Raw genomic sequence first — 13,809 nt, 5'->3', positions numbered from 1 at the left:
AACCTGCAGGTAAACAGTAAATAACATTATAATAAAGCAGACCTGCAGGTAAACAGTAAATAACTTTATAATAAACCAGAGACCTGCAGGTAAACAGTAAATAACATTATAATAAACCAGAGACCTGCAGGTAAACAGTAAATAACATTATAATAAAGCAGACCTGCAGGTAAACAGTAAATAACATTATAATAAAGCAGACCTGCAGGTAAACAGTAAATAACATTATAATAAAGCAGAGACCTGCAGGTAAACAGTAAATAACATTATAATAAAGCAGAGACCTGCAGGTAAACAGTAAATAACATTATAATAAAGCAGAGACCTGCAGGTAAACAGTAAATAACATAATAAAGCAGAGACCTGCAGGTAAACAGTAAATAACATAATAAAGCAGAGACCTGCAGGTAAACAGTAAATAACATTATAATAAAGCAGACCTGCAGGTAAACAGTAAATAACATTATAATAAAGCAGACCTGCAGGTAAACAGTAAATAACATTATAATAAAGCAGAGACCTGCAGGTAAACAGTAAATAACATTATAATAAAGCAGACCTGCAGGTAAACAGTAAATAACATTATAATAAAGCAGACCTGCAGGTAAACAGTAAATAACATTATAATAAAGCAGACCTGCAGGTAAACAGTAAATAACATTATAATAAAGCAGAGACCTGCAGGTAAACAGTAAATAACATTATAATAAAGCAGACCTGCAGGTAAACAGTAAATAACATTATAATAAAGCAGAGACCTGCAGGTAAACAGTAAATAACATTATAATAAAGCAGAGACCTGCAGGTAAACAGTAAATAACATTATAATAAAGCAGACCTGCAGGTAAACAGTAAATAACATTATAATAAAGCAGAGACCTGCAGGTAAACAGTAAATAACATTATAATAAAGCAGACCTGCAGGTAAACAGTAAATAACATTATAATAAAGCAGACCTGCAGGTAAACAGTAAATAACATTATAATAAAGCAGAGACCTGCAGGTAAACAGTAAATAACATTATAATAAAGCAGAGACCTGCAGGTAAACAGTAAATAACACAATAAAGCAGACCTGCAGGTAAACAGTAAATAACATTATAATAAAGCAGACCTGCAGGTAAACAGTAAATAACATTATAATAAAGCAGACCTGCAGGTAAACAGTAAATAACATTATAATAAAGCAGACCTGCAGGTAAACAGTAAATAACATTATAATAAAGCAGACCTGCAGGTAAACAGTAAATAACATTATAATAAAGCAGACCTGCAGGTAAACAGTAAATAACATTATAATAAAGCAGACCTGCAGGTAAACAGTAAATAATATTATAATAAAGCAGAGACCTGCAGGTAAACAGTAAATAACATTATAATAAAGCAGAGACCTGCAGGTAAACAGTAAATAATATTATAATAAAGCAGACCTGCAGGTAAACAGTAAAATAACATTATAATAAAGCAGAGACCTGCAGGTAAACAGTAAATAACATTATAATAAAGCAGACCTGCAGGTAAACAGTAAATAACATTATAATAAAGCAGAGACCTGCAGGTAAACAGTAAATAACATTATAATAAAGCAGACCTGCGGGTAAACAGTAAATAACATTATAATAAAGCAGAGACCTGCAGGTAAACAGTAAATAACATTATAATAAAGCAGAGACCTGCAGGTAAACAGTAAATAACATTATAATAAAGCAGACCTGCAGATAAACAGTAAATAACATTATAATAAAGTAGACTTGCAGGTAAACAGTAAATAACATTATAATAAAGCAGAGACCTGCAGGTAAACAGTAAATAACATTATAATAAAGCAGAGACCTGCAGGTAAACAGTAAATAACATTATAATAAAGCAGAGACCTGCAGGTAAACAGTAAATAACATTATAATAAAGCAGACCTGCAGGTAAACAGTAAATAACATTATAATAAAGCAGACCTGCAGGTAAAAAGTAAATAACATTATAATAAAGCAGACCTGCAGGTAAACAGTAAATAACATTATAATAAAGCAGAGACCTGCAGGTAAACAGTAAATAACATTATAATAAAGCAGAGACCTGCAGGTAAACAGTAAATAACATTATAATAAAGCAGACCTGCAGGTAAACAGTAAATAACATTATAATAAAGCAGAGACCTGCAGGTAAACAGTAAATAACATTATAATAAAGCAGACCTGCAGGTAAACAGTAAATAACATTATAATAAAGCAGACCTGCAGGGTAAACAGTAAATAACATTATAATAAAGCAGAGACCTGCAGGTAAACAGTAAATAACATTATAATAAAGCAGAGACCTGCAGGTAAACAGTAAATAACATTATAATAAAACAGAGACCTGCAGGTAAACAGTAAATAACATTATAATAAAACAGACCTGCAGGTAAACAGTAAATAACATTATAATAAAGCAGAGACCTGCAGGTAAACAGTAAATAACATTATAATAAAGCAGACCTGCAGGTAAACAGTAAATAACATTATAATAAAGCAGACCTGCAGGTAAACAGTAAATAACATTATAATAAAGCAGACCTGCAGGTAAACAGTAAATAACATTATAATAAAGCAGACCATGCAGGTAAACAATAAATAACATTATAATAAAGCAGAGACCTGCAGGTAAACAGTAAATAACATTATAATAAAGCAGAGACCTGCAGGTAAACAGTAAATAACATTATAATAAAGCAGACCTGCAGGTAAACAGTAAATAACATTATAATAAAGCAGAGACCTGCAGGTAAACAGTAAATAACATTATAATAAAGCAGAGACCTGCAGGTAAACAGTAAATAACATTATAATAAAGCAGACCTGCAGGTAAACAGTAAATAACATTATAATAAAGCAGAGACCTGCAGGTAAACAGTAAATAACATTATAATAAAGCAGAGACCTGCAGGTAAACAGTAAATAACATTATAATAAAGCAGACCTGCAGGTAAACAGTAAATAACATTATAATAAAGCAGACCTGCAGGTAAACAGTAAATAACATTATAATAAAGCAGAGACCTGCAGGTAAACAGTAAATAACATTATAATAAAGCAGAGACCTGCAGGTAAACAGTAAATAACATTATAATAAAGCAGAGACCTGCAGGTAAACAGTAAATAACATTATAATAAAGCAGAGACCTGCAGGTAAACAGTAAATAACATTATAATAAAGCAGACCTGCAGGTAAACAGTAAATAACATTATAATAAAGCAGAGACCTGCAGGTAAACAGTAAATAACATTATAATAAAGCAGAGACCTGCAGGTAAACAGTAAATAACATTATAATAAAGCAGACCTGCAGGTAAACAGTAAATAACATTATAATAAAGCAGACCTGCAGGTAAACAGTAAATAACATTATAATAAAGCAGACCTGCAGGTAAACAGTAAATAACATTATAATAAAGCAGACCTGCAGGTAAACAGTAAATAACATTATAATAAACCAGAGACCTGCAGGTAAACAGTAAATAACATTATAATAAAGCAGAGACCTGCAGGTAAACAGTAAATAACATTATAATAAAGCAGAGACCTGCAGGTAAACAGTAAATAACATTATAATAAAGCAGAGACCTGCAGGTAAACAGTAAATAACATTATAATAAAGCAGAGACCTGCAGGTAAACAGTAAATAACATTATAATAAAGCAGAGACCTGCAGGTAAACAGTAAATAACATTATAATAAAGCAGAGACCTGCAGGTCAACAGTAAATAATATTATAATAAAGCAGAGACCTGCAGGTAAACAGTAAATAACATTATAATAAAGCAGAGACCTGCAGGTCAACAGTAAATAATATTATAATAAAGCAGACCTGCAGGTAAACAGTAAATAACATTATAATAAAGCAGACCTGCAGGTAAACAGTAAATAACATTATAATAAAGCAGAGACCTGCAGGTCAACAGTAAATAATATTATAATAAAGCAGACCTGCAGGTAAACAGTAAATAACATTATAATAAAGCAGACCTGCAGGTAAACAGTAAATAACATTATAATAAAGCAGACCTGCAGGTAAACAGTAAATAACATTATAATAAAGCAGAGACCTGCAGGTAAACAGTAAATAACATTATAATAAAACAGACCTGCAGGTAAACAGTAAATAACATTATAATAAAGCAGACCTGCAGGTAAACAGTAAATAACATTATAATAAAGCAGACCTGCAGGTAAACAGTAAATAACATTATAATAAAGCAGAGACCTGCAGGTAAACAGTAAATAACATTATAATAAAGCAGAGACCTGCAGGTAAACAGTAAATAACATTATAATAAAGCAGACCTGCAGGTAAACAGTAAATAACATTATAATAAAACAGACCTGCAGGTAAACAGTAAATAACATTATAATAAAGCAGAGACCTGCAGGTAAACAGTAAATAACATTATAATAAAACAGACCTGCAGGTAAACAGTAAATAACATTATAATAAAGCAGACCTGCAGGTAAACAGTAAATAACATTATAATAAAGCAGACCTGCAGGTAAACAGTAAATAACATTATAATAAAGCAGAGACCTGCAGGTAAACAGTAAATAATATTATAATAAAGCAGAGACCTGCAGGTAAACAGTAAATAACATTATAATAAAGCAGAGACCTGCAGGTAAACAGTAAATAACATTATAATAAAGCAGAGACCTGCAGGTAAACAGTAAATAACATTATAATAAAGCAGTCCTGCAGATAAACAGTAAATAACATTATAATAAAGCAGACCTGCAGGTAAACAGTAAATAACATTATAATAAAGCAGAGACCTGCAGGTAAACAATAAATAACATTATAATAAAGCAGAGACCTGCAGGTAAACAGTAAATAATATTATAATAAAGCAGTCCTGCAGATAAACAGTAAATAACATTATAATAAAGCAGACCTGCAGGTAAACAGTAAATAACATTATAATAAAGCAGAGACCTGCAGGTAAACAGTAAATAACATTATAATAAAGCAGACCTGCAGGTAAACAGTAAATAACATTATAATAAAGCAGACCTGCAGGTAAACAGTAAATAACATTATAATAAAGCAGACCTGCAGGTAAACAGTAAATAACATTATAATAAAGCAGAGACCTGCAGGTAAACAGTAAATAACATTATAATAAAGCAGAGACCTGCAGGTAAACAGTAAATAACATTATAATAAAGCAGACCTGCAGGTAAACAGTAAATAACATTATAATAAAGCAGAGACCTGCAGGTAAACAGTAAATAACATTATAATAAAGCAGACCTGCAGGTAAAAAGTAAATAACATTATAATAAAGCAGAGACCTGCAGGTAAACAGTAAATAACATTATAATAAAGCAGAGACCTGCAGGTAAACAGTAAATAACATTATAATAAAGCAGAGACCTGCAGGTAAACAGTAAATAACATTATAATAAAGCAGAGACCTGCAGGTAAACAGTAAATAACATTATAATAAAGCAGAGACCTGCAGGTAAACAGTAAATAACATAATAAAGCAGAGACCTGCAGGTAAACAGTAAATAACATAATAAAGCAGAGACCTGCAGGTAAACAGTAAATAACATTATAATAAAGCAGACCTGCAGGTAAACAGTAAATAACATTATAATAAAGCAGACCTGCAGGTAAACAGTAAATAACATTATAATAAAGCAGAGACCTGCAGGTAAACAGTAAATAACATTATAATAAAGCAGACCTGCAGGTAAACAGTAAATAACATTATAATAAAGCAGAGACCTGCAGGTAAACAGTAAATAACATTATAATAAAGCTGACCTGCAGGTAAACAGTAAATAACATTATAATAAACCAGAGACCTGCAGGTAAACAGTAAATAACATTATAATAAAGCAGAGACCTGCAGGTAAACAGTAAATAACATTATAATAAAGCAGACCTGCAGGTAAACAGTAAATAACATTATAATAAAGCAGACCTGCAGGTAAACAGTAAATAACATTATAATAAAGCAGACCTGCAGGTAAACAGTAAATAACATTATAATAAAGCAGAGACCTGCAGGTAAACAGTAAATAACATTATAATAAAGCAGAGACCTGCAGGTAAACAGTAAATAATATTATAATAAAGCAGACCTGCAGGTAAACAGTAAATAACATTATAATAAAGCAGACCTGCAGGTAAACAGTAAATAACATTATAATAAAGCAGACCTGCAGGTAAACAGTAAATAACATTATAATAAAGCAGAGACCTGCAGGTAAACAGTAAATAACATTATAATAAAACAGACCTGCAGGTAAACAGTAAATAACATTATAATAAAGCAGACCTGCAGGTAAACAGTAAATAACATTATAATAAAGCAGAGACCTGCAGGTAAACAATAAATAACATTATAATAAAGCAGAGACCTGCAGGTAAACAGTAAATAACATTATAATAAAGCAGACCTGCAGGTAAACAGTAAATAACATTATAATAAAGCAGACCTGCAGGTAAACAGTAAATAACATTATAATAAAGCAGAGACCTGCAGGTAAACAGTAAATAACATTATAATAAAGCAGAAACCTGCAGGTAAACAGTAAATAACATTATAATAAAGCAGAGACCTGCAGGTAAACAGTAAATAACATTATAATAAAGCAGAGACCTGCAGGTAAACAGTAAATAACATTATAATAAAGCAGAGACCTGCAGGTAAACAGTAAATAACATTATAATAAAGCAGAGACCTGCAGGTAAACAGTAAATAACATTATAATAAAGCAGAGACCTGCAGGTAAACAGTAAATAACATTATAATAAAGCAGAGACCTGCAGGTAAACAGTAAATAACATAATAAAGCAGAGACCTGCAGGTAAACAGTAAATAACATTATAATAAAGCAGACCTGCAGGTAAACAGTAAATAACATTATAATAAAGCAGAGACCTGCAGGTAAACAGTAAATAACATTATAATAAAGCAGACCTGCAGGTAAACAGTAAATAACATTATAATAAAGCAGAGACCTGCAGGTAAACAGTAAATAACATTATAATAAAGCTGACCTGCAGGTAAACAGTAAATAACATTATAATAAACCAGAGACCTGCAGGTAAACAGTAAATAACATTATAATAAAGCAGAGACCTGCAGGTAAACAGTAAATAACATTATAATAAAGCAGACCTGCAGGTAAACAGTAAATAACATTATAATAAAGCAGACCTGCAGGTAAACAGTAAATAACATTATAATAAAGCAGACCTGCAGGTAAACAGTAAATAACATTATAATAAAGCAGAGACCTGCAGGTAAACAGTAAATAACATTATAATAAAGCAGAGACCTGCAGGTAAACAGTAAATAATATTATAATAAAGCAGACCTGCAGGTAAACAGTAAATAACATTATAATAAAGCAGACCTGCAGGTAAACAGTAAATAACATTATAATAAAGCAGACCTGCAGGTAAACAGTAAATAACATTATAATAAAGCAGAGACCTGCAGGTAAACAGTAAATAACATTATAATAAAACAGACCTGCAGGTAAACAGTAAATAACATTATAATAAAGCAGACCTGCAGGTAAACAGTAAATAACATTATAATAAAGCAGAGACCTGCAGGTAAACAATAAATAACATTATAATAAAGCAGAGACCTGCAGGTAAACAGTAAATAACATTATAATAAAGCAGACCTGCAGGTAAACAGTAAATAACATTATAATAAAGCAGACCTGCAGGTAAACAGTAAATAACATTATAATAAAGCAGAGACCTGCAGGTAAACAGTAAATAACATTATAATAAAGCAGACCTGCAGGTAAACAGTAAATAACATTATAATAAAGCAGAAACCTGCAGGTAAACAGTAAATAACATTATAATAAAGCAGAGACCTGCAGGTAAACAGTAAATAACATTATAATAAAGCAGAGACCTGCAGGTAAACAGTAAATAACATTATAATAAAGCAGACCTGCAGGTAAACAGTAAATAACATTATAATAAAGCAGAGACCTGCAGGTAAACAGTAAATAACATAATAAAGCAGAGACCTGCAGGTAAACAGTAAATAACATTATAATAAAGCAGACCTGCAGGTAAACAGTAAATAACATTATAATAAAGCAGACCTGCAGGTAAACAGTAAATAACATTATAATAAAGCAGACCTGCAGGTAAACAGTAAATAACATTATAATAAAGCAGAGACCTGCAGGTAAACAGTAAATAACATTATAATAAAGCAGACCTGCAGGTAAACAGTAAATAACATAATAAAGCAGAGACCTGCAGGTAAACAGTAAATAACATTATAATAAAGCAGACCTGCAGGTAAACAGTAAATAACATTATAATAAAGCAGAGACCTGCAGGTAAACAGTAAATAACATTATAATAAAGCAGAGACCTGCAGGTAAACAGTAAATAACATTATAATAAAGCAGACCTGCAGGTAAACAGTAAATAACATTATAATAAAGCAGAGACCTGCAGGTAAACAGTAAATAACATTATAATAAAGCAGACCTGCAGGTAAACAGTAAATAACATTATAATAAAGCAGAGACCTGCAGGTAAACAGTAAATAACATTATAATAAAGCAGAGACCTGCAGGTAAACAGTAAATAACATTATAATAAAGCAGACCTGCAGGTAAACAGTAAATAACATTATAATAAAGCAGACCTGCAGGTAAACAGTAAATAACATTATAATAAAGCAGACCTGCAGGTAAACAGTAAATAACATTATAATAAAGCAGAGACCTGCAGGTAAACAGTAAATAACATTATAATAAAGCAGAGACCTGCAGGTAAACAGTAAATAACATTATAATAAAGCAGAGACCTGCAGGTAAACAGTAAATAACATTATAATAAAGCAGAGACCTGCAGGTAAACAGTAAATAACATAATAAAGCAGAGACCTGCAGGTAAACAGTAAATAACATTATAATAAAGCAGACCTGCAGGTAAACAGTAAATAACATTATAATAAAGCAGAGACCTGCAGGTAAACAGTAAATAACATTATAATAAAGCAGACCTGCAGGTAAACAGTAAATAACATTATAATAAAGCAGAGACCTGCAGGTAAACAGTAAATAACATTATAATAAAGCAGACCTGCAGGTAAACAGTAAATAACATTATAATAAAGCAGACCTGCAGGTAAACAGTAAATAACATAATAAAGCAGAGACCTGCAGGTAAACAGTAAATAACATTATAATAAAGCAGACCTGCAGGTAAACAGTAAATAACATTATAATAAAGCAGAGACCTGCAGGTAAACAGTAAATAACATTATAATAAAGCAGAGACCTGCAGGTAAACAGTAAATAACATTATAATAAAGCAGACCTGCAGGTAAACAGTAAATAACATTATAATAAAGCAGACCTGCAGGTAAACAGTAAATAACATTATAATAAAGCAGAAACCTGCAGGTAAACAGTAAATAACATTATAATAAAGCAGAGACCTGCAGGTAAACAGTAAATAACATTATAATAAAGCAGAGACCTGCAGGTAAACAGTAAATAACATTATAATAAAGCAGACCTGCAGGTAAACAGTAAATAACATTATAATAAAGCAGACCTGCAGGTAAACAGTAAATAACATTATAATAAAGCAGACCTGCAGGTAAACAGTAAATAACATTATAATAAAGCAGACCTGCAGGTAAACAGTAAATAACATTATAATAAAGCAGACCTGCAGGTAAACAGTAAATAACATTATAATAAAGCAGACCTGCAGGTAAACAGTAAATAACATTATAATAAAGCAGACCTGCAGGTAAACAGTAAATAATATTATAATAAAGCAGAGACCTGCAGGTAAACAGTAAATAACATTATAATAAAGCAGACCTGCAGGTAAACAGTAAATAACATTATAATACAACAGACCTGCAGGTAAACAGTAAATAACATTATAATACAACAGACCTGCAGGTAAACAGTAAATAACATTATAATAAAGCAGAGACCTGCAGGTAAACAGTAAATAACATTATAATAAAGCAGACCTGCAGGTAAACAGTAAATAACATTATAATAAAGCAGACCTGCGGGTAAACAGTAAATAACATTATAATAAAGCAGAGACCTGCAGGTAAACAGTAAATAACATTATAATAAAGCAGACCTGCAGGTAAACAGTAAATAACATTATAATAAAGCAGACCTGCAGGTAAACAGTAAATAACATTATAATAAAGCAGAGACCTGCAGGTAAACAGTAAATAACATTATAATAAAGCAGAGACCTGCAGGTAAACAGTAAATAACATTATAATAAAGCAGAGACCTGCAGGTAAACAGTAAATAACATTATAATAAAGCAGAGACCTGCAGGTAAACAGTAAATAACATTATAATAAAGCAGACCTGCAGGTAAACAGTAAATAACATTATAATAAAGCAGACCTGCAGGTAAACAGTAAATAACATTATAATAAAGCAGAGACCTGCAGGTAAACAGTAAATAACATTATAATAAAGCAGAGACCTGCAGGTAAACAGTAAATAATATTATAATAAAGCAGACCTGCAGGTAAACAGTAAATAACATTATAATAAAGCAGACCTGCAGGTAAACAGTAAATAACATTATAATAAAGCAGACCTGCAGGTAAACAGTAAATAACATTATAATAAAGCAGAGACCTGCAGGTAAACAGTAAATAACATTATAATAAAACAGACCTGCAGGTAAACAGTAAATAACATTATAATAAAGCAGACCTGCAGGTAAACAGTAAATAACATTATAATAAAGCAGACCTGCAGGTAAACAGTAAATAACATTATAATAAAGCAGACCTGCAGGTAAACAGTAAATAACATTATAATAAAGCAGAGACCTGCAGGTAAACAGTAAATAACATTATAATAAAGCAGAGACCTGCAGGTAAACAGTAAATAACATTATAATAAAGCAGACCTGCAGGTAAACAGTAAATAACATTATAATAAAGCAGAGACCTGCAGGTAAACAGTAAATAATATTATAATAAAGCAGAGACCTGCAGGTAAACAGTAAATAATATTATAATAAAGCAGAGACCTGCAGGTAAACAGTAAATAACATTATAATAAAGCAGAGACCTGCAGGTAAACAATAAATAACATTATAATAAAGCAGAGACCTGCAGGTAAACAGTAAATAATATTATAATAAAGCAGTCCTGCAGGTAAACAGTAAATAACATTATAATAAAGCAGACCTGCAGGTAAACAGTAAATAACATTATAATAAAGCAGAGACCTGCAGGTAAACAGTAAATAACATTATAATAAAGCAGAGACCTGCAGGTAAACAGTAAATAACATTATAATAAAGCAGAGACCTGCAGGTAAACAGTAAATAACATTATAATAAAGCAGACCTGCAGGTAAACAGTAAATAACATTATAATAAAGCAGAGACCTGCAGGTAAACAGTAAATAACATTATAATAAAGCAGACCTGCAGATAAACAGTAAATAACATTATAATAAAGCAGAGACCTGCAGGTAAACAGTAAATAACATTATAATAAAGCAGACCTGCAGGTAAACAGTAAATAACATTATAATAAAGCAGACCTGCAGGTAAACAGTAAATAACATTATAATAAAGCAGACCTGCAGGTAAACAGTAAATAACATTATAATAAAGCAGAGACCTGCAGGTAAACAGTAAATAACATTATAATAAAGCAGACCTGCAGGTAAACAGTAAATAACATTATAATAAAGCAGACCTGCAGGTAAACAGTAAATAACATTATAATAAAGCAGAGACCTGCAGGTAAACAGTAAATAACATTATAATAAAGCAGACCTGCAGGTAAACAGTAAATAACATTATAATAAAGCAGACCTGCAGGTAAACAGTAAATAACATTATAATAAAGCAGAGACCTGCAGGTAAACAGTAAATAACATTATAATAAAGCAGAGACCTGCAGGTAAACAGTAAATAACATTATAATAAAGCAGACCTGCAGGTAAACAGTAAATAACATTATAATAAAGCAGACCTGCAGGTAAACAGTAAATAACATTATAATAAAGCAGACCTGCAGGTAAACAGTAAATAACATTATAATAAAGCAGAGACCTGCAGGTAAACAGTAAATAACATTATAATAAAGCAGAGACCTGCAGGTAAACAGTAAATAATATTATAATAAAGCAGACCTGCAGGTAAACAGTAAATAACATTATAATAAAGCAGACCTGCAGGTAAACAGTAAATAACATTATAATAAAGCAGACCTGCAGGTAAACAGTAAATAACATTATAATAAAGCAGAGACCTGCAGGTAAACAGTAAATAACATTATAATAAAACAGACCTGCAGGTAAACAGTAAATAACATTATAATAAAGCAGACCTGCAGGTAAACAGTAAATAACATTATAATAAAGCAGACCTGCAGGTAAACAGTAAATAACATTATAATAAAGCAGAGACCTGCAGGTAAACAGTAAATAACATTATAATAAAGCAGAGACCTGCAGGTAAACAGTAAATAACATTATAATAAAGCAGACCTGCAGGTAAACAGTAAATAACATTATAATAAAGCAGACCTGCAGGTAAACAGTAAATAACATTATAATAAAGCAGAGACCTGCAGGTAAACAGTAAATAACATTATAATAAAGCAGAGACCTGCAGGTAAACAGTAAATAACATTATAATAAAGCAGACCTGCAGGTAAACAGTAAATAACATTATAATAAAGCAGAGACCTGCAGGTAAACAGTAAATAACATTATAATAAAGCAGACCTGCAGGTAAACAGTAAATAACATTATAATAAAGCAGACCTGCAGGTAAACAGTAAATAACATTATAATAAAGCAGAGACCTGCAGGTAAACAGTAAATAACATTATAATAAAGCAGAGACCTGCAGGTAAACAGTAAATAACATTATAATAAAGCAGAGACCTGCAGGTAAACAGTAAATAACATAATAAAGCAGAGACCTGCAGGTAAACAGTAAATAACATAATAAAGCAGAGACCTGCAGGTAAACAGTAAATAACATTATAATAAAGCAGACCTGCAGGTAAACAGTAAATAACATTATAATAAAGCAGACCTGCAGGTAAACAGTAAATAACATTATAATAAAGCAGAGACCTGCAGGTAAACAGTAAATAACATTATAATAAAGCAGACCTGCAGGTAAACAGTAAATAACATTATAATAAAGCAGACCTGCAGGTAAACAGTAAATAACATTATAATAAAGCAGACCTGCAGGTAAACAGTAAATAATATTATAATAAAGCAGAGACCTGCAGGTAAACAGTAAATAATATTATAATAAAGCAGAGACCTGCAGGTAAACAGTAAATAACATTATAATAAAGCAGAGACCTGCAGGTAAACAATAAATAACATTATAATAAAGCAGAGACCTGCAGGTAAACAGTAAATAATATTATAATAAAGCAGTCCTGCAGGTAAACAGTAAATAACATTATAATAAAGCAGACCTGCAGGTAAACAGTAAATAACATTATAATAAAGCAGAGACCTGCAGGTAAACAGTAAATAACATTATAATAAAGCAGAGACCTGCAGGTAAACAGTAAATAACATTATAATAAAGCAGACCTGCAGGTAAACAGTAAATAACATTATAATAAAGCAGAGACCTGCAGGTAAACAGTAAATAACATTATAATAAAGCAGACCTGCAGGTAAACAGTAAATAACATTATAATAAAGCAGACCTGCAGGTAAACAGTAAATAACATTATAATAAAGCAGAGACCTGCAGGTAAACAGTAAATAACATTATAATAAAGCA

The sequence above is a fragment of the Telmatherina bonti genome (genome assembly GCF_933228915.1).
Source record: "Telmatherina bonti genome assembly, chromosome: 5".
In the NCBI taxonomy this organism is placed as follows: Eukaryota; Metazoa; Chordata; class Actinopteri; order Atheriniformes; family Telmatherinidae; genus Telmatherina; species Telmatherina bonti.
This window is presented reverse-complemented; position numbering follows the sequence as displayed.